At 41.9% G+C, this 21,975-nt stretch overlaps 1 protein-coding gene across 3 annotated transcripts in view; it reads right to left on the minus strand.

Moving 5' to 3' along the window:
- Positions 1-20,247, minus strand: part of FAM107B (family with sequence similarity 107 member B) — a 61,025-nt gene extending 40,778 nt beyond the window's left edge. Inside the window, exon 1 of one of the 3 annotated variants that reach the window (XM_062596660.1) lies at positions 20,167-20,247. The gene's annotated coding sequence lies outside the window, so the exon portion shown is untranslated. Of the gene's footprint in view, positions 1-341; positions 393-18,191; positions 18,274-20,166 lie in introns of those variants that run through there. The other 2 variants (XM_062596830.1, XM_062596913.1) reach the window with 2 other exon arrangements.
- Positions 20,248-21,975: the final 1,728 nt, after the last annotated feature.

Raw genomic sequence — 21,975 nt, forward strand, 5'->3', positions numbered from 1 at the left:
CGAAGAAACCACCCTTCTGCTGCCCTCAGAGCTGCCACCCTCTCGTAACTTTTGCACAGTTGCCTACGGGCGAACAGATATTAAAGGGCAGTGTTCAAAGCCCAAGGCAGGCAGGAAAGGGGCGTCTGCGGAAGGCTCCCGAACGGCGCTCCCGGAGCCCAAAGGGAGGCAGGCGCCGGTACAGCGGCGTCAGCAGCCATCTCCCAGAAACTGCGGCTTCGCCGGCGTAGCTGACGCGCGCCCTCCGACTCCGTCTCGACAGACCTGCCAAAGCACGTACAAGTAACGGCCCTGCTATCAGCCGAATCTACACCAACGCCACGCTTGTGAGAACAAGTCACCTCTTACTCTTGCACCGTTCCCTCGCTGCCGCAGATGCGCACTGAAAATCGTCTAAATACGCCTCAGCCGATCCCAAACCACATCTGCTAACTCGCATAAAGCCTGTTACAGTCCAGTCAGCATCTTGCCAGAATCTGATTACAATTTACTAACTTTGCTAGTGGTGAGCAGTCCAAGATTTTGAAGCGCTGATACACCCTCGCTGCACCGAATTTGAACCGAATTCAAACCGGCTCTCAGACTCCCTTATGACTAGTTCCCTCTACCCAGCTACCCATTAGATTTAAGAAAAGCCATAGCAAGGTTCGATTTTCAATCTTGTTTTCACTTAACATAGTCTTTCCTTGGAAGACCACAGAGGTTCTTCATGACCTGCACATATAAATATCTCTTTGCATGGCCAGAGGCAACTTCTGCATATTCAAAGCTTGGAGTCTGTGGGTTTCAGTATTTTACATCAAGAGCAAAGTACACGCACACTCAGAAGAATCCCTTGCCTTCATTTTTCACTTTACCTTAAAAGGATTCGAGGAGACACACCAGAGGAGAAGACACCAGTGTTAATTTGCATTCTAGAGCTGAATGTACTCTACAATCAAAATGATCTAAGCAGAAGTCTTGATCATTAAATGTTTGTAGCATTTTCTGTGTTTCAGTTATTCTCTGCAGAAGGGTTGCTCTAACAGGAGCCTTTTATTTGCTAAACAAGCAGATAAGATGCATTAATTAAAATGGGCTGCATATATTAACATACATTTATTCAAATTCTTTACTTACAACATGGAAAATGACTCAACTCTAATGTTCCAAGTGAACAATTTTTCAGCTGTTATTTGTATCAAAATTGTTTTTAGAAAAGTAAGTGAAGGCAGAGTAAAACTGTTTTTAATTACTTAACTAAAATCATCTGAAGTCTGGTGAGGACAAAACGCAAGACACATTTTGTTCATAGGTTAGGTTTATAAAGCAAATGAATTACTATAGTTAGCAACTGGATTATTTCAGGTCATGATTCCAGATTTCAGAACTACTTGAGTTTATCCTTTTCTAGCTTAGGTATATTCCTGACTTTATAAACTCTTCATCACTTTCTAACTAATCTCACTTTTGAGTCCAAAAGAACTGGTTACTGAATTGAAAGAGCTAGTTATGAACGAAATAAAATCAAGGACATAGTCTCTCTGAATTAGATAGAAAGGCTGCTGTCAAATTTTGCTTTATGCTCAAAGAAAACCAGTTTCCAACCTGTTAATCAGTAAATTTCAACAGGTCGCAAATGTTCACAGAAAAGCTAAATCCCATGTTGCTTAAACTGGGCAGGGGAGAAGACACATTAAACAAGACTAGATATTTCCTGATGGCTACACTGCAAATTTATTTTAAGCTTACTTGCAAACAAGGCTCCCCTCCCATTCTACTTCTAATGCAATTTAAATTAATGTTTTGATCTATCCAATTCTAGGTACCTACCTCATACCTACATTCAAGAAAACATTTCAAGATCCCAAAGTAGACACACTGAAGTTGCGTGGCATTTCACTCTAAAATAGGTTTTCTTCAATCTTGACTTTATATTGAGCCTTAAAGACTTATATCCCCAACAGGGGATTATAAAGTACACTCTCCTGACCTTATTCTGGATAAGGCTCGCTCCTGCATCGCCACAGTGGCAGGATGCTTACATAGCAAAACGAAAGTGCAACATAGTGAAGGTGTTCAAAGCTCACTAAACAGCAGAGCAGTAAAAACACAGCAGTGCAGCTTTATCACACCCTAGGTACCCACAGCAGAATCAGATTCGTGGAGAGGTTGTTGCCATTTTACCTCAGAAATCTCATTTTAAAGCTTCTGCACCCAACAAAGTCTTCAGGCTCTGGTGACCAGCTTGATCCTTTTGCCCATGACTTTTCCTTGGAAAGGCCTACAAAAGGCACACAAGCCGAAAAGCTGAATTTCTTCTTGCCTACCTGCTGCAGTCCAGCTATATGTCAAGCACACCTGCTGCTGCAGACATAGGATGGCCCCTCTTCCCTGCCTACCTACTGTCCTCACCTTTACTGGCAACTACAGAAACCACCTGGCTCTCGAGATCATATAGCAGAAGCTGTCCTGATATACCCACAGCAGCTGCCATCCGCTTCCCTGTCCTCCTTTTTAACGAGTCCCTGCATTGGCTCAGCTCTCTGGGCTGGCACAGTGGGTGTATCTTGCTGTAACCCTCACTGAAAAGTAGGAGTTAATAACTGCACAGGGGATACGAGGAGCGCACAGTTTGGTCTCTGGAAAGTTTCAAGGTCTAGAAGAGTCCCACACAGTAATGTGGAACCACTTTGTAATCCAGGCCTCTGCTCACTAAAATTACAAAACAAACACCAGATTGTGTGCTTTTGTGTACACATTAGGAAAAAAGGAGGCAGAGATGGTCAAAAAGATACGGCTGCATAAATGACTACAGAAGCTTTCAGCGCAGATTTAGGATTGACGGAAAAACATGCCAGAGGCTTGAAAGCACAGCACACAGGCAGCCAAGGTAGGTTTGTTATGATGAAAGAAAGGATAACAGCACTGTAACAGAGAAACTTGAACTGCTTTAATTGGGTCCTTCTCCTTATAAAATAGTTATGAAAAGAAATGTGAGATTATAGAACCAGCTGAAACTGGAGTGCTAATAAAACACAAACCATTGATCTCAGCAACAGCCATTTGCTGAACATGTAGAGAGCACCGAATCTGTAGCACTAAAGTATTTTATCATTTCTTATAAATTTATTTTTAAAAACACGTAAGGTTTCTTATGGAAAAGGTCAAACAACGATTAGAAAAAGCCCAGGTTCAAATGATTCTACAGCGATTCACTGTCCTTCAGGTTCTACAGGTTCACTGAAATTCTGAAGGCAGAAAATATCAATGTTTTCTCTGCATTAATACCAGGGTCACTATTTTTAAAAGCCTTTCACAATCTCAAACAACATAAACAATGTCAAATCATCTCAAAAAACAAAGGAAATGTAAGGAGTTCAGAGAAGAAGTCAGAAGCACATAAACATTTTTTCACATGAATGACTTTGCAACTTGATGTTTCTAAACTTCTAAGCATCTCTAATAAACTAGCCAGTAGCACAGAAAGCCAAAAAGAAAAACAAGAATACAAAAAAAGGGAAAGAATTTACTTAACAAGGTCTACAATAGATCCTGGCACATCTCAGCCTTGAAAAAAATTTGAAAAGACACTTACCGCAGGATATTGTAAATATGGGCTGATGTTCACATACCACGCAGTGTTACATGTGGTTGCAAAAATTCACTCCGTCTCATGAGATCATATGTATACACCCTAAATTATAAATTTATGCAAGTTTTTGCCAGAACCAGTCAGACATTTTCCTTTATTTCCACAGCTGCTGAAAAGTATTATTGCATCCATACTCTATTATGTCCAAATTTTCCTGGCTTTTGAAATGATCCATGCTTCCACTTTAAAGCTTGAGCTGGAATGGATGTTTAACTCATTTTACAAAAAGTTTAGTTATACATCTCCCTTTACGAAAAATTAAAATGCTTTAGCTAAGAAGCAGTGTCTTTTTACCCCAAGAAGCTCCTCCAACAGCAATTAAATAAATAATACAAAACAAAAACAGGGAAAGGAACCAAAGTGTTTTGTATCTAACACAGAAGAGGGGTTTGGTTTGTTTTTGTAAGGCTCAAGCAGAAGAAGTTTTATGACTTAAGTAAAATAACTGCAAAAGGGGGTTGGAGAAGGAAGGTTTCCATTTAAGAGATCGGAGCTGGTTCAACAGTAATTTGAGCTCCACATGAGGTCACTTTTTGCCATGCCACAATCAGCAATGGACTTCAGCAGCAAAGCAGAAATTTGCAGCTAAACAGTAATTTCACGAAACATAGGAGTGAGCTGACGACAGATGAGATAGCAAGAGGCAAAACAGATGCCACCTTCGAAAAGGTCACTAGTGCTATATTACAGCCTGCCATGACAGCACATCTCCCACATCTTTAAAGCTACAAATGTAAACAATGCTTAAAAGAAATTTGAGAGGTGAAACAAGAAATGAAAAAAATACATTGAAATGAAATGATAGATTTTCCTGTGCCCCTCAAGGAGCAGCTCTGGGAAGTCCCTGCTCTGTGCTTCCAGTCCTTGCTCCCAATTAATGGCTGCCAGGGCTCCCTATGTCTGCAGACAGTGGGATTTAAAGATGATGTTTTCTTACCTCCTTCTGCTGACTATCAGTAAGGCTGCTAGCAGTTGCTCCAAACACCTCTCTGGGGCATGGAGAAAGCCATTAATCAGCTCAAGACTCTCAACATGCAGTATACCTCAACTGCGTTAGGGGTCTGAGACACACACCCTGGTTTAGAGTCATCCTTCAGCTGCATTTTTTCTATGTCATTTCTGAGTCACAGCAAAATAGTCATTTTAACAGTGAAAAGCTGCCACTAGGTCACTTCCCTGCGACAACGGCAACAAAAGCAGAGCAGGGAGCCTCCAGCAGTGCCTGCAGTTTCTGGGAAAGGGCCAACCAAGGAATAGGCTCAAGCCGGAAGGACCAGCTCAACACATTGGTAATGCCACCTGGAGTTTTATCTGTGGCTCTCAGCCTCCGCATTGTGTAAGGGTGACCTGATGCATAATCCCACCTGCTCCTGCAGCAGGTAACACAGGGACCTGTAGAGAAAAGTCTCCACAACCACATGACATTATCACACAAAAAGATGATTTGAGGAGAGGCAGAACGCACTGGCTCACTCTAAGCCTGCAGCCAAAGGCAGGCCTGCAACCACAAAACCTGGATGCCTGACAGTTTTCACATTTAGTTTCAGAACTATGCTTAAAATGTAATGTGGATGATGCCATCACACTCTGCCCTTGTGCAGTACAGGATTGCATCTGGCTACCTCTGTTAGCAGGCTGACACGCAGCTTGCATTTCAAGTTCTTGGCCATCGTGACTCCAGCTCCAACACTCCGTGCTCTAGAAAGACACGGTCCTGAGCGGTCTGAATCAGGGCCGTACTTTTCTAACGTGCAGTCTTCCTCACAGGGAAGGGGAAATGCCATTCCCTATCAGGTCATATGGCCAGGACCTAAATGCAAGTGTTCCTTTTCACAGCTTACATTGCCTCTGTGGACCTCTGCCTAATCAGCTCAGTATTAGGATCTGCAGTTAAACAATCTGAGCCTGAAGCTTAAAGACAAAAAATGGACAATAAAGACAAGAATCAAACAAAGGCAATAGGAGTTCTTATTTCCCTATTTCATTAATTCAGTGGACAGTCACTTGATAATGAATCAGTGTCAACACTATCGTCTAGAGCCTTGGGCAGACCTTTCAGTCTCCAGCAAAAAGTTCAGAACCACAGAAAAGCTTGTGCAAATTTGGAACAGGGACAGTCTTCACTCCTCAGGCAGATGAGCTGCTGCCAGCTTTGGCTACAGACAGCCCAGCTATCCAAAATCAGCTCTGACAGTTTAAATCCTGACTTGCTGGGCTTCACTGGCATCTAGAAAGAGAACACGCATTGACAGTGACTAGGTTAATGGTATAGGATATGGAGGTACAAGGTACAAAGTTTGCTAAACAGAAGTTTTCCTCTCCAAGAAACTATGCAGCAATAACTTTCTGCAGCCCTTACAAGCAAAGTCAACAACAGTCTCACAGTTTTTCATACTTTGCATATATAAAGGAGGTTTTAAATATGGATCAGCCTGATAAAGATGACTCCTCAGAACCTCGATGCATACATGCTGGAAACAATATAACCTGAAAAAACAAGACTTCTTTGCATATAGGTACTGGCCAGCCAATTTTTCTTCACCTTCTCTGTGGGACGTTAATGTAAATGGAAACATAAGCCATTATTACCTGTTTGCAGAAATACTTAGGAGAGTCTATATAGTTTTATTTATTACATAGGCAAGAGGCCAGGCAAAGCATTTAGTTAACTAAAGCTTTATTGAAAGCAATAAGGGGTATGTTTCTGACCTCCTCTGTTCTTCTCCAGTAGAATGTCGCCCTTAGCCTTCTTTTCATGTACCAATAACAACAATCAAGAAAAATTATCTATAAAACTCCCTGAAAGATGTCAATAAAAAGCTACTACTTAAAAAAAAAAAAAATCAATTCATCATTCTGCATAATTATCCCCACAGAAAGACTAACATGCAGGAGCAATGGGAAAGAACCTTGTTTAAGATGCTCAGGGAAAAAGGGTGTATTAAAAAAGTAAACTTAGAATAAAAAAAGAAAGAAGCAGGAACTAGGGGAAAAAAATCTGTATATTCTCCAAGCTGTCCAAATGCATCAACCCTTGTTATGTTTGTTGGTAGTGTATTACTCATTAGGCATGTTTGTGCACTGGGAAGAATACCAGATAAAACACGTGGTTACTGGTCAACAGATGTAATATGGTTAGAACACAAGCTCAGGTCTGCAGCAGCTTTCCTTAATAAGTATTTCCTATTTAAGCAAAGATTGATCCTACGTGATACGACAGGCCAACGATCCAAAGAAATTGCTTTCCAGCGCTATCCTTTCCTGCAATTTTTTAAGAAACTTCAAACGTACACGCACTGTGAGCTTACCAAGTTTCATACCACTGTGCCTAAGTTTCCATTGCATTTAAATTCAGGATTTTTTCTTGTGATATAACTCAGCTGCATGTTTAATTCAATGGTTAGTCTTTCAGCTCAAAGATCTGAAGTAAGTTTACAAACATGTAACAATTTGAAGTAACAAGAATTTCCCATACCTTCTAATTTTCCAAACCGCTACGCACATGTCATTGCATTACAGGAATAGCTCATTCAGTTACGAAAAGCTTCTAGAAGGAAGCACATTGTATCCTTATAATTGCAACAGAATGAGTGGCAGAAATACATACTTTTTCTCCCCCTCAGTTTCACAAAATTTTCTTGTGGCTTATCATTCAGCAAGCTAGTGAGAATGAAAGCGTAACTCGTATTCCCCATCTCAGCTACCCACTAAATGACAGTTAAATAGAGCTGAAGGAAATTAGTGTGGTTTTCTTGAACAAGAGGCTTTTTTAAAAAGTTAGCAACCATGTTATAAAACATTTAGAAACAACAGAGAAAGAACCTATACTGTTATTCTGATGCAAACGTTTCAGGTAAACCAGTACGACCCTAGCAAAACCAGACTGCAAGAGCCTGGCTACAAGAGCCGCGTTCGGGAATTCTCTTGGCACAAAAGTAAGCAGCAAATTCAGAACCAGAAAGACTGCTTTATACCAAGAAGCATATATATGACCACGTTGGATCTCCTATTTAAGATAATTGATTTTCTCAGACTGTTTAGACAGTGTCCACACATACAACTCATGCTTTGGCTGGTTTCAGCCAACTTTTCAGGGGGTTTGAAGCCTCTAAGATATGAAGTTCTCCTACATTTCATGTAAATTGATGTCAAGAAAACAAAGTCAAGGTTTCTGGGAGTAAGACGAAAGAATTCCCCACTTCAGCTACACGTGGACCAATGACAATGGGGATTTAGTTATGCAGCACAGAAGAGCTCAAGCCTGTGATGCTGCTGTGAAAGTCATTCAAGGTTATCTCAACTAGACATTTTACAGCTTCAGTTTGTAGGAAAAAAATATATATGGTACAAACATATTCCACAAAGATTTTTTTTTAAATTCTCTCACATATAATTTTCTTTCCAGTCTAGTAGCATAATCTGACCTATCTTCTTCACCAGTCCAGAGAGCGTGTCAAAATTTATCAAACATCACGATGAAGAAAAGGTCAGCTCTGCCTGCCTTCCAGCTGAAATTAAGTGCCTTGTATGAGACCTGTGACTTCTCTGGCACAAAAGAAAAAAAAATAAAAATAAAAATTCGCCTTTATCCTTAAAGGCCTCTTCCATTAAGAAAATACACCATCATTATAAAGAACATGATTCAAAATCTAATATCCTCTCTGCTCACTCTTAGTAATACCTCAATTAACTTTATTCAAATTATTGCCAGAACCACTTTTGAACGCTTTACAAACTTGCTGTGGTTTACTCTCTACGTAATTGGCACCTTTACTTTGAAGCATTTCATTAAAAAAAAAAATAGTTCAACAAATTATCTTATACTGGGTAATGGAACAAGGCCTTACTTTGCTGCAAAGAAAAACCCAGTTTAATCACAGGCCAGTTACTCACTTGAGGACAAGTTCATATTACTAAGAGATTTTCCCAGTTACCGTCTACTTCACTTTTCTCCTCCTTGTTTATTGTATTCATGCCTATAGTAGAACCAGGCACAAAACAATCTGCAGTCCAAGCACAATTATTTGACTCTGGAAAATATATACAAGCTTGTACCAAATCACAGAGCTTCACCCTGCTTTATGCCCTGCCCATCAAAAGCAACACATGGAGTCCAGAATGGGGCTAGAGGACAAAAAGCAGGGTGCCACCACAAGCAGCAGCTGCACAGCAGATTTTTGTTTGCTTTTATTGAGTGCACACACATCTGTGCACCTTAGCTGGATTTCAGCACAAGGCCTTTAACTTCTGAAGTTAGGATTTAAACTTCAAAACAGCTGGCTCAGGATAAAAAGTTTGATATTCTTAACAAACACCCTCCACCCCTCCCTCCAAAAAAAATCACTTTGGGGAAGGGGGAAAAGAATTGTGCAGTTAAATTAAAACCTTCCCTTAAAACCTCAGAGTACAGTGTGAATTGTTTGAGGATTGAGAAAAAGCAGAAAAATCTGCTTGTTCAAACTGACTACACTGAACTTGAATAGGAGGGTGATACTTCCGCCCCAGTGTCAAACTGATGTACATTTCAAGCCTTATATTCAATTTTAAACCCCGAGCAAAGATTTAAAAACCATAATAATAAAAAAGCACCTTTCAAGCACTGTCTTCTACTCCCTTTCCTTTAAGGGCTTTAGAGTAATCCCATTCAAATCTGATCTGGGCTTTAAAAGTCCCAAATTTTAATGATTCCAGGTTTTAAAGTTTCATTCATCCACTCTTCTATCAAGAATTGTTTTACAGAAATATTTTTTAAATTGCTTAAAGAGCACCATCAATTTACTGTTGGACTTTCTGATTCTCTGGTGAGCACTATCACTTATTTACTTTAGGTTTTCCATTAGTCAAGAGGTGGCTAATTCATGTTCAGATGAAGCAGAAGCACCAGAGTGAAGGCAAAAGAATCTGATTCAAACAGCAGCCAGTACAGAAGATATTTAGCAGTCCAGAAAACTAAGAAAATGTTTTGTTTTTTAACGAAGTACATTTAGAAACAGTAAATGATCATCAAAAAAGTCTGAAATTGCTTAAATTTACATTAAAAATTCACTAAAAATTCCCTCTCTCTTCATTTTCAATAGTGATGCAAACACTGACTGAAAACACTAGGTTCTGCAATGAAGTAAACACTTCCTAAATGCTTCTCCAGAAAAAGAAGAAAAAATCCCCAACTCTATTATAGGACTATCATCTTCTCACAAAGCCCACAAATAGTCCTGTGATTCATTCCAGTTAAACATAACAGTACAGTGTACCACTGGAACTACCTTAATGCCCCAAATCATTTGAAAACTAGCATTGGCATTATTTCAAAACATAGATTCAAATATAAAGTGTTACTGTTGATTCATCAGGTACAACATTCTCTCCTTCTCCTTTACCTCCCAACCACACCAAAAAGATTTCATGGAGAAGCAAATCATACCCTCCAATTCTAACAGCTAGATGCTTTCTTCTAAACCCGAGTGAAAACTGAACATGTAAAGTATAACTGCATTTATCTTTCTCACTTGTATACCTTTGATGCAACAAGAAATCCTTAGCCAAATCAACTTCACAGCTTCAAAACAGATCATACATTGATGAAAGACTTTCAAACAAACAAACAAAGAAAAAAACAACCCTGAAACGCTGAAACCCTGAAAAATTGTAAGGGTGCTATTTTGACTTCTGCACACAAGTTAGTGAAGCAAGCAAGCATCATGCTTTAAGATGTACCTTCCTTTACATTAAAAAAAAGGGGGGGGGGGACAAAAACAGTAACGGTTGTGGTCCTTCAGTGATCCAAAGAATTTTTCCAAGGCATAAAGAGATGTTTATCATATGCTCAGTCCAATTCTAATAAAAAATAATATGATCAGAACAGAGGGAAAAATGCAATTTAATGAAGCATTTTTCATTTCCTGTCCTAAATTGTTGTACCTGCATTCCTGTACAAAGACGTCAATCAGTGGTCTTAGAATCAGCTATATTTCCACATTTAATGCAGCTGGTTTGGGCGACTTACATAAATAATTTGTCTGGAAGAAAGTAAAAGAAATCTCCAGCATGATTTTGTTGCAGCTCTTCAAGACAAAGGGGAATTTGCCTGGTGCTCCTTCTTTGAACTTCAGTTATCTGTAAGTTTAATTTAAATCCCATTTGTTTAAGATTTGTCAGCTCCATAGCTGAGCTCTAGTGAACTCCATAAATGCAAAGTAAGAGAGTCAGAACTGGCAAGTAAGGAAGAGATCGTTATATAACCAGATCCTGTTTTCAGTAAGAAATAGCTTTTTAGGTTGCATACTTGCCTAAAGGCCTTGATAGGAAGATGATTTCTATGATGGGGTAATAAATTTCTGCTTGAAACATAAAGGTTTACATGTTTATTTTATCTCTCTTTTTTTTTGTTTTTTTGCTTCCTTTTCAAATGTTTGAACCAATAAAAACAAACAGGTTGAAAGTCCTGAGTTCAAACTCTATCCTTGCCACTAATTGGTTATAGCTGAAGGCACATCAATTCAGCCTTTGTTTCCCAATCAGTAAAATAAGGACAATAATAAACATTATCTACCTCAAATAGACATTGGGATAATTTGTTTGCCCTGTTATAGTTTGCTTTTTAAATACACAATAGCTCTATAAAACTCTAAGCAGCAAGTACCCAGGTTAACTTCATTAACTGAAGTGATTATAATTTGGTAAATTGTTTGCTAAGCTTTCATATCCTTTCCTTTCTAAAGGATACCATTTCTTACAATACATGTCTGAGCCTCCGATTTGAGCAAACTATGATATTTCATGTTGAGTTTGTAGCATTTAACTATGGAGGTTAAAAAAATTACACATTGATTACCAAGATATCCAGTCTTAAGAATCTGAATAGTTGCATTTTAGAGCACAGAACTCTTTCCCCTCCCCTTCCAGCAGGGAAATATCCTCTAAAAGTTCTACATTTCACTGCTTCTACAGTAATGATTGATCTCTGACACAACGTTTTGTTGATTAGTGCATCTGGTACTTTCTAAATTCTTTGCTCAACCTCATGGCACTCTTCAAACATCTGTATTCAGAAAGTAAATTAAGTACCTGCAGCTGTTTTAGCAGTCAACTAATCAACATCCTATTAGGAAGGAAGGAAAAATCCTTAGTGTGACTCTGCAGATAAAGATGAGTCTTAAGTCTTGTGAATCACCAAATTATTTAGGAAATCAACTGAGGCTTCTTTATCACTAACGATAACAAAATGAATAAATGAATTTACCACTGTAATTCAAACTTTTATTAATACTTAGTTCTACTAGTTTTGGTGTTACCTGTAATAAAAAAATTAAATTACAATAATAAAAAGGGAGAAAGATTTGGAAGAATCCACTAGAACAGTCATTTAATGAAGCCCAGTTTACCAACGCTTACTACTCTCCATTTGATGGACTCCTTATTAATTCAATTTCAGTCAATGTTTAGGAGGAAGAAGCTCTTTTGAAAGCATACACTTCTCTACTTAAAGCTCATTAGTTAATCTTTGCCTATTGGTGCACAAAACAATTCCTTACAAATGTAGCCCTCCTCCTATACACTACTAGATGATGGCAGTCACAAGAATTAAACATTAAAACAAAGAAACACTGAAAAGTAATGCAAATCACAGCTTTCCACTCCAGCAGCTAGAGGGTCTTTTTCCTTGTGTAATTCCAAGAAGGTTGAAAAAAAAAGCTCAATAAAATAATTTTACTGAGAATCAATATTGGAATATTTTGTCAATTAAGAATTTTGTATTGCAGACCTTGAGAGCTTTACTAGCATAGCATTCTAAAAGTTGGGAATCTTGCTGGGTAGAAAGCTAAGTACATCACAGAATAAGCCTGCAACGACAACATCAGCACCAGAAAAATGGAAACACTTCCATGGCTGAATGCTGTAGTCATCCTGTGCCAGCAACACCATGACAGTTTTCAGGAAATGAAGTGAAGGAATTACTTAGCCACTATAAATCATGGCTCTCCATTATGAAGACACCAAACAAATCCTGGAATTGTAGTTTTATCAGGAAGTTTAGCTGCTTGAGTATTTATATGGCCCATTGTCACAGCACCCAGAAAGTCTCTCAGGACTTGAAAATATTTTCATCTAAGCTACTTCTGCAAAGTTCTTAACCCAGCTGCTTTATAGATACACCAGCATTACTGATCAGAGAACTAGTCTCTGACAGAGTACCTAGAACTGGTCTCCATTTTTAGAAGGGTCTTACAGAATTTCACAATAAAAATGACACCAGGGATTTTCTAGTGAAAGCACTGATCTAAGGGGGTTTTTAATCTCAGTTTTCTTAGAAAATGAGACTTGGGCTATCTGCCTCTGCTCCTTCTCCCTGCAATAAATTTTTAAGTGAAGCTAGCAAATGGATTACATTAACTAAAGGAATATGTCATCTTGGATCTGTATATACTATTTGTTGCCTGAAAGCAGGTAACAAGGTAGAGGAAATGTCTTTTTAGTGCTTATTCAGAGAAAATGCAAATCTTAACTAGCTGGAATGTACATAGACCCCTATAAGGCAGATGAATAAGTAAAAACTTATCCTCTAAGGCATTAAACATGAGTGACAGGCACCTTTATACATAAAATTGCAACCACACTGGAAGTTTCAGAAAAATCTGACTCTCCAGCAAACAGCTGCATTCAAGGCAAGATTGTAGATCTCACAGGCAGGATACCTTTTTATTCTGGATTTGCAAAAACAGACTGAACTAATGTCATAGAAAAAAAAAAAGATGCTTCACCTTTTTGTGTATTTAATGTCCATTCACTCACTGTTCCTTCCCTATTTAAACTATAAATTCTTTGGGGCAGACACTCTCTTTAGGAGTGGCTGGACAGGAATGGCTTAGTGGGAAGGGCCCTCAGGCCACTGGAAAACAAAACAATAGCTGGCCAACTTATTTTCTAACTTAAGATAATAACTTGCCATTACATCCTCAAGCAAAAGATTTTCTTTTATTCTGCTTACCAACCACATTGCAAACAAAAAAAATCAAGGTTATTGAACATTCAGTAAATATCTGCTTTTATAAAGGGAACTTGGAAGGTATGTCACTTCTGGGGTATAGCATGGCCAGCTGATACCTCCAGCCTTGCCCTCTTATCACTCAGTTTCATCACTCACTAACTAAAGAGATAGGCACAGACTTGAGCTTCTCCCAAAAGAGAGTTCTGGTGCAATGGCATCTCCAACTTGTGCTTCACTGTTTAATACTCCTTTTAAAATAAATCCTCTGTATTAGGCTGATTAATATGGATATTCACAAACTGCAGTCTTCATAAGTTTTGGGGCTGAACTTCTAGTTGCTGGAATCTCAAAGGAATATTTTTGTAACTCTTTTCAGTGGGATGCAGCATTAGCCCAAGAGATGCACTTTCTATTTCTCAGAGAGATGAAATTTCTTTAATGCTAAAGTTAGTTTTAAAAAGATATTTTCTAAAGAAGGAAAAATGTTTTCCTAAAAAGTTTATGACTTGTTCAGTCAGGAGAGCTCAGGGGAGCGCAGGCAGAGGCAGCAACATGTAGTCTTCCTTGAAGAGCACTAAGGAATTCAACTACAGCAGATAATCCGAAGAATATCAGCAGCAAATATGCAATGAGACACTCAATAAAACATCTTTTTCCCTGATGACATTCACAAAGAAACTGAGCTAGAAGTCATATATTTCAGCTGAAACAGTACAGGTGCTCAGCAAGTCATCCTGCCAGTAAAAGAAAAATTCCTCTTGGCCTCAACTAAATTCCTTGCTCTCCAGAGGTACAAAACAATAAAGCTTTTCCCCTGTAGTCAGATTAACATGCAAAGTGATTCAAGAACATCCATTTTGTTCCTCATCCTTAAGTGCTCTGCTCAGCAAGAGGTACACTTCACCCATCTGACAGCACAAACTCCAGCTCCTGTGAAATCTTTCCAGCTGGTCTGGAAGCATCCAGCATAGGCATTGGCCTAGATTAGCATCGCATTTATGCGAACAAGAACAGTCTTGACCCACTTTTTGTCACATCATCTTGCATACCCAGAGCCGTTAACTCTATTTTATTATTTGCACTAGAACAAAGGACTGTGTATATACATGAGGTCTTATGAATGCCCATTCAGTGTACATGCAAGGAGAGAAAAGAATCATTCTGTTACTTCCCATCATCATCCCCCTCTCACCAACCCACCAAAAGACCCACAAAATGCCATTGCTATAGAAATACCTTTGACTGGCAGTGTGTCGCTGGCTGCAGTTCAGAGCAGATGCCCTGTACTCTGCAAGTCAGCTAGCACCAGTTGGCACAAACATGTGAACTCGATATCTTTCTAAGATGGACAGGAAAACCCTTAATAATCAAATAAGCAAGTTTCCCTTTACACTATACCAAGTAATTTGAGGACAGTTTCCCCTCCAAACTCCTTATAGCACACTATTCTGCAAAGTTGAGGGAGCACTTCTACAAAAAAGTCAAATATGAGGACATCTCCTCCTTCAGAAAAACTTGTGGATTTTAGCTTACAGGAAAGGCAACTTTAATTCTTGAGAAGAGGATAAAACTGAGACTCATCCCACCAAAACAAGGAGCAAGCCTGTTGGCCAAACCATTAAATCTCTCCTTATAACAAGGATTTCATGCTCCATCATTCCAGAGATAGTTCTCTAGTGCAATTGGTACAGAGGGGCAGTAAATGTAACAGCCTAAAATATACCAGAGGACAGAATAGGGCATTTCAGATCTATTGTGCAAACAAGTATATTGCTTGAAATTTCAGTATAAATGTAAAATAATGAAAGAAACACACTTCATCTAAATGGAAGGAATTTGTTCCTCCATTTCTAACTGACTCTCTTTGATGAAGAGCATGTACTTACACAAGAGACAGTCTTCTAGCTTCATGTTGCCAGAGAAATTTAATAAATACAAGCAAATCCAGGAGCTACTAAACAGAGTAAGTAAGGCAAAGGGTATTGCATTTGTAACTCCTTGCTCTCATCGTAAAACTAGGATTCTTGTCCCATCTGTGCAAACTTGATTACCTGTGCAGCTTCAATTACCTCCAGGCTGAACAGTTCCATATTCAAATGCAAATTGCACTATGAACCCTGCTATGTCAACTACAGACCCAGGTTAAAAAATTAGAGTAACTGCTGATCTGAAATGTTATTTAAAAATATCATGGGGCCAGTGGACAGGTAATTGCACATGAATGTCCCAAAGTCTTTGAGGCTTATTCATTTATAGATACTACTTGGAACCATTGCTCCCTCACCTGTGACTTTCTTGCCTTTCAACTCCCCAAGATTTTATAGTGCAGTCCTAAATACAAGAAGTAAGCTGCCAGCTCAAAATATGTTTTGAAAGTAATGCTTAAGATTATGACATACTCTGCAATTGAAACAGTCAACTACCAGCCTCAGTGTTGTAACTACAAACATTACTTCAAACTTCAGTATTTTCAGCATCATGAAATACAGAAGTAGCAGGTACCCTCCAGCAAATTTTCAGGTTGTATGAAAAGAGGAAGAAATGGTTCTGCTGGACCACATCCTTCCTTTTGTCACAGGTGTCAAGACTGCCTGTTCATACATTTCCCAGACGATTTCTGCCACAAGAAAATACTCAGCTCCCCACTGCTGCGCAACACGCATAGCTCTTCAGAGCAATGCACAGAAGTGGAACAGCAGCTGAGTGAAAACAGCAGCTATATAAGCAACTGTGCATGACAAAAGTTCCACTATTCATTTTAGAAAACACCATGAAAAGGAATCATGAGCCTGGTCTCTCAGGGTGGGGATCTGCAGTCACATCATCTGACCTAACCACACGGGTCACAGGGAGACAGTCCTGCTCTTCCCCTGACCTGCCGGCTGTGCAAAGCCTTCACTTCCATCGTGCTGGCACCTGTGCACATGCATCTGTACGACAGGCAAGATGAAAGACCTACCCAAAGATACACCCAGAGACCAATCTGGAAACCCAGCACCAATCTATTTAAATGCGGGGTAGTAAGGTGAAGAAAAATGCATCCTGTTGCCTTCTTCTCTCCCCTATGTGTGCTAGTGTTTTTGTTTAAGCACTTTCCCTCGCAAAAAACTTTATTTTATTTTTTTTAACTCTAACAAGGACTGACATAAAGGTTTGTTGTTGATGGAAGAATTCACCCAATAACTGTGCAGAGCCAGGTAACCAAACTGCCTTTTATATCCCACTGTACAATCAGTTTAGATTATGCTTCTTCACTCTGCGTGGCTTGTGCAGGGGAAAGTTCAGTTCGCTCCTTTCAGCACTAGCCAAGAGGTTGGGTGACATGAGTTCAAGTTCTGGCATCACTACGCATTTCCTGTGTAATCATGGACAAGTCCATTTACTTTTTGTGCTTCAATTTTCTCACCTGCAAAATGATAGCAGCAGTGAGAAGACAAGCACCTTGCCACTTTAGCATGATTTTGGAAGCATTAACATAACACACACAAGATGAGTCTGATGATTCACAGCACAGGGAGAAAGGAAGTATAATTGAGAAATGTAGTTCTAGCCAAAGAGCTTTTCTTTCTATTAAGAAGTTTTTCCTATCAAATTTACATCTTTATGTTCAGGCTAGAATGTGGCCAGTTCCCTTTCCACAGCTGAACTCTTCTGTTGGCTTATATTAAACTGTAACTTACATTTTCTTCAAGTAAAGAGAAAAGAGTTGTGAGATTTTTGCAACTTCATGTTAAGTTGCAAATCATACTCCCTCTGATACTCAAGCATATGTCAAGCCTGGCCAGACCAGAATAAACTTTAAACTAGTTACTGATTTTAAGAAATATTAAACACTTTTTTCCCCCTCAGTTAGATGGTGTGTGGATCTTGCTCACTGATGCTTTCTTCTTCCAAAAATGCCAGAACAGTATCACCTGGAAATTGCATCTGACATGTTCTTTTTGCATACTTACAAGGTTAAAATAGGTTGATCCAAAGTTGTACAGCATACAAACATCAGAAACAAAAAAAGGCTCAGTAAAGATTTTGCAAAGCTGACCACTGAAACTTCAAACTGCCACAGCAGAGCCTAAGGGCTGGCCACATATATTTCATGTTGCTGACTGGATACAAAGATAACATAGCTCTCCTCAGTAAGATCATACTGAAACTTTGATAGAGCCAAATACGTTCTATTAAAGCCAATTAATAGTTAAACAATTCCACTCTTTTTTCCCTCAGCTAGTGAAAAGAATGTTTGCTTTTATCTTTACCACTTTTTCTTCTGCTCCACTTTTTTAGACTTTTTTTCTTCTTTACTGACATTATGAAGGGGGATACTCCAAAACATTTCTGTTTCTCAACATCATGAGTGCAGCATTATGCAAAAATTCAGTGAACTTCCCCACCTCCACCCTGATCTATTCCATCTATCTCAAGCCTGGTCATTGCACTATGCGACTCTGTCAAACAATCTGCCACTTCAGCAAATGCACTGAGTGCAGTTACTACCCAGATGAGCTTGTAAAGAAGAGGCATGTGCAAGGAAGGAAAGACCTTAGAACTGCAGCTGCTGCACAATTCTTTACTTACCTAGTAGTGGACTGTTACCGTAGGACAGTTCAATACAGCTAATCTCAAAACCTTTAAATGCCCCAGGTGAGTTCAGAGAAACTTCTTCTTAACTTTGAAGAGAGAAAAAAGATGCCAAGACTGAAAAAGAAGTGAGATCATAAATTAAGGGACATAAGAACTGAAACAAAGAGGAGAAAGTAAGCGGGGAGAGTACTTAGATAATCTGATCAGATGACCCTCCCATCACTACCCCCTATTTGCAGGCCTATCAGCATAACCTTTTAATTAACAATACCAAAGTGCTGGAGATAAAATAGCAACACTATTCTCAAATGTTGTGAACTCTGAAAAACACTAGAGACACTTCACCTGCCCAAAACCATCCCTGGCAAAACTCCACTCACATCAGTGGAACTACACCAAGCATGAAATTGGCCCACAGTTGCTTTAAGACAATAAAGGCTTTGTGTTAGAAGATACAGGGTGTTTGTGGTTGTTTTTAATAAAGCCTAGCAAACAACTGTTTATTGTTGCTGAGCAAATACCACCAACAGTAAGCAAGCAGCTATCACATTCATAGTGCATGCTGTCTGCCCATATATTGCTATGAAAACAACCACCAAGGAAGCAAGAGGTTCTCAGTGTCCCATTCGGATCAAAAGGAGATTAAAGACAGTTTCACTGCATCTCAAATTGCCTGCAAGATCCACAAGCAAATGCTCCTATTTTAACAATGTTCTTCCAGGTTCCTACTTCTCTGCCAAGTCAATGAAAGTTCAATATCCTAGTTGGTGCTACGGGATTTAGTGCAAAAATGAATAACTTTCTGGCAGCAGGGCTGTTCTGCACTGGGATATACAACAATACTCCCACCACGAGCAATCATTCACACAGTACTGACATACGACAGGTCTCTTTAACTGTAATAAACAAACAAATGGAAGAAGCGAGCAAGTATTTTAGCTACATAGACCTTCTGCATTGCATCCCTAGCCCTAGCGAACACCCAGATTTTCCCAAGGCACTTAACCGTGCAGTTATACTGGCCAGTCGTACTGGCTTGCAAGCCAACACACAGGAAAACCTAGACGGTTGAACTCTCTGGGCCGTCCAGGCAAACTCCGACGGAATCGCAGTTGCAGGAGCGGACGCCTGGAGAGACAGAGCCAGGCTCTGAGGCTGGCACCACGGCCAGTTTTTACTTCCTCACTAAAGACTCATTGGGAAACATCCACCCGGCAAGCTCCTCCACGCGTCGGACGTTCGGCTGCGGCCGCTGCTCTGAATTCACGTTTGACGGGACGGAAAATACAAGAGATAATTCTGCAGCGCCGAAGGAACGTGTTTTCCCCTTTCCACCTCTGATCTCTGCGCGACGCCGCGCGCTGCCGGACGCACCGGGCCGCAGCAGGTAGCGGGGAGAGGCCGCGGCGGCGGCGCGAACTCCCGCCGGTGCGGCCCGCTGCCGGCGCAGGGGGACCCCGAAACCCTGCGAGGGAGCAGGAGTCGCTTCACAGGTTGGCGAACAAAACCCCCCGCAACCAGCCCCGCCGCACCGGCGAGCCAAGAGAGGAGAGAGAGGATTTAAAAAAAAAAAAACTTCCATTATCTGGAAATAAATAATAAATAAGTGAATAAATCGCACAACCGCCCAGCTGCGGAGCCGGGTGCCTCCCGGGGCGGCCCAGCCCGGGCCCCCGCCGCTCGGGGGAGCCACCCCGGCGCACCGCATCCCCGCCCGCACGCCCCGCTTCCCCCGGCTACGCGAAGGATCCGGCCTCCTTTGTTGCGTTTTTCACCTTTTCTCATCACTCCTGAGGTAAAAAAAACTGAAGGATCATCCGCCAGCGCGCGCCCCCCCCCTAGCCCGGCCCGGCCCGGCCCGGCCCGGCGCGGCCGCCGCGGGAGCGCCGAGGCCGCGGGGCGCAGCGCGGGGGGACCGGCGCCCCTCGCCGCTCCTTTGTGCGCCGGGAGAGCCGCGCACAGCACCTACCTCGCGGGGGACGGGGGCGGGCGACGCCCCGAGGCGCGGCGCGGCGCGGCGCGGCGGGAAGGAGGCCGGCGGCTGCCCGCCCGCTGCCTCGCTCGCTCGCTCGCTCGCTGACTGACTTGTGGCGCGGCGCCGCCACACGCGCCGCGCCGGCCGCGGCGCCGCCGAGGGAGCGGCGGGGCGGGCGGGGCGAGGCGCGGAGGGGGCGGGGCGAGGCGCGGAGGGGGCGGGGCGAGGCGCGGAGGGGGCGGGGCGAGGCGCGGAGGGGGCGGGCCCGCCGCCGAGTGGCGCCGCCGCCCGCCGCCCGCCGCCCGCCGTGAGGAGAGGGGAGGGGGGGGCGCGCCCGCCGGCCCCGGGGGCAGGGCGCCAGCCCCGAGCCGACACCGGCCGAGGCGTCTGACCCGCTGCCTGACCTCCACTGCCCTTTCTTTTCTTTTCTTTTCTTTTTTCTTTTCTTTTCTTTCTTTTCTTTTCTTTTCTTTTCTTTTCTTTTCTTTTCTTTTCTTTTCTTTTCTTTTTTCTTTTTTCTTTTTTCTTTTCTTTTTTCTTTTCTTTTCTTTTCTGTTCTGTGCTGTTCTGTGCTGTTCTTCTGGTTTATTTTCTCTCATAAATCTGGCGCTCTCCCCTATTTCCCTCTCTCCCCACCGCCCAGAGCCGGTGTGGCTCCGCCCGCCCCCCGGGGGTGTCCCCACCGGTCACGGAAGGCGCGTTCAGGTGCAGCCGGGCCCGTCCCGGCTGCAGAGGTGGGTCCAGGACTGCAGCGTCCTTGGTCCCGCGTGGGAGCTTTGGGAACAAGCCCGAAAAAAGACCTTTGGGGCTTGAAACTTATGTTTATATGTTCGCGTACATACTTGGATTTGATCAGCTTATTTTGTATGTTTATCCGCAGGATTACCCCCAGTTTCCTCAGAGCAGACGAGCTGCGTCACAGCGAGGCGACGGCGGCGTCTTCGCTCCCCGAGGGAGGGGAAGCTGCCGGGCCCGCCGGAGCGCGCTTGGGGGCCCAGCGCCCCGCGTCGCTTTGCCTCGGGAGAGGGGCCCGTCCCCTCCACAAAGCCCATCCCCAGGAGTCGTCGTGGGAGGCGTGTGGGGTGCTCAGCAGGTGCTGCTGCTCTTTCCAGAGAACTAGTGTTTTCTGCGGGGCAAGGCGGAAATCCTGAGCGCTGGCGTGTATTGAAGCCTGCCCAGGTCTTTGTGTGGAGCTATTCCACCACTAGGAAAAAGGGAAGCAACAAAGTATCTCTGTGAAACCGAGCACATGGATGCAAGCCAAAGCATGCATGGCTGCTCTCTGTTCTGGCTCAGTTTAGGTCGGTTGGGGATCGGATTTACAGATGCCAAGAACTAAGAGATGCAATGAGAGCTATCATGTGAACAAACAAAATGATATAAAATGCTACATGCTCCTCAGAAAGTAAATAGCAGCATTACAAGTTGGGTCCCCACTTGCATGGTCCATGTTCGCAGTGTCAGCCTTGGTTATGGCCAGCCTCATTCCCCAGATGCACTTTCCTTCACAGGAGTGTTGCAAGGTGTACTGGCTCCTGTAAGTAGAGTCCGTGGATACTATAGAGAGAAATACCTCATAAAAATGATTATTTTGCATTAAATGCAGTAAAATGATGTGCCTAGATGAATGAGGAGTAAAAATACTGAAGAGTTGCCTAGTCTGTGAGCAACTCTCTGTCCAAAGCTTGTGGGGAGCAAAAGGTGTACGATCAGAGAACCGAACAGCAAAGAAAAGGAGCTGCAAGGCCGACTGGAACGCTGGCTTTCCCGTCTTTTGCATTCTTGACCTTACTGACCTCTTCA

Source organism: Rhea pennata, chromosome 1 (assembly GCF_028389875.1).
Source record: "Rhea pennata isolate bPtePen1 chromosome 1, bPtePen1.pri, whole genome shotgun sequence".
Taxonomy (NCBI): Eukaryota; Metazoa; Chordata; class Aves; order Rheiformes; family Rheidae; genus Rhea; species Rhea pennata.